Source organism: Penaeus monodon, chromosome 21 (assembly GCF_015228065.2).
Source record: "Penaeus monodon isolate SGIC_2016 chromosome 21, NSTDA_Pmon_1, whole genome shotgun sequence".
Taxonomy (NCBI): Eukaryota; Metazoa; Arthropoda; class Malacostraca; order Decapoda; family Penaeidae; genus Penaeus; species Penaeus monodon.
The window spans coordinates 23,136,411-23,136,816 of NC_051406.1; the positions used below are offsets into that span (position 1 = coordinate 23,136,411).

The 406-nt window shown below is 37.4% G+C and overlaps 1 protein-coding gene across 1 annotated transcript in view; it reads right to left on the reverse strand.

Annotated features, from left to right (window-relative positions):
• LOC119586359 (serine/arginine repetitive matrix protein 2-like) overlaps nt 1-406 on the reverse strand; it is a gene marked incomplete in the record, with an annotated part of 38,282 nt that continues 37,876 nt past the window's right edge. Inside the window, 1 exon segment of the mRNA XM_037935071.1 lies at nt 1-406.

Genomic DNA, 406 nt, shown 5'->3' on the forward strand with positions numbered 1-406 from the left:
AATGACAATGGAGAAACAAATTTTAAATAATTATGGTCTGTTAAGGGTCAATAATGGTTAATGATCTTGTATCCTGTTTTCAAAAGAGAATGAAGAGCAACCTGACAGTTCTGCACAATATGACGGGGAGCTCCTCGATTGGACTCATAAGAGCTCCAGAGAGGCCTCCTTGTTTCAGAGGGTGTGACTGCAGGTAGAATATATGTATTTAGGATTTATCTTGGTAACACTGGAAGTGACTGATTCTGTTGCAATAAATTTTCAGCTTTTGATTATGCTGATTATAGTAGAAATGGTGTTCTGGCTAACTGCATTATGTACAGCAAAGTAATCGTGGGTTATCACACAAGAGACATTCATATAAACACCCAAGAAATTAGCACCAGTTCAAACTTTCCTCTCTACA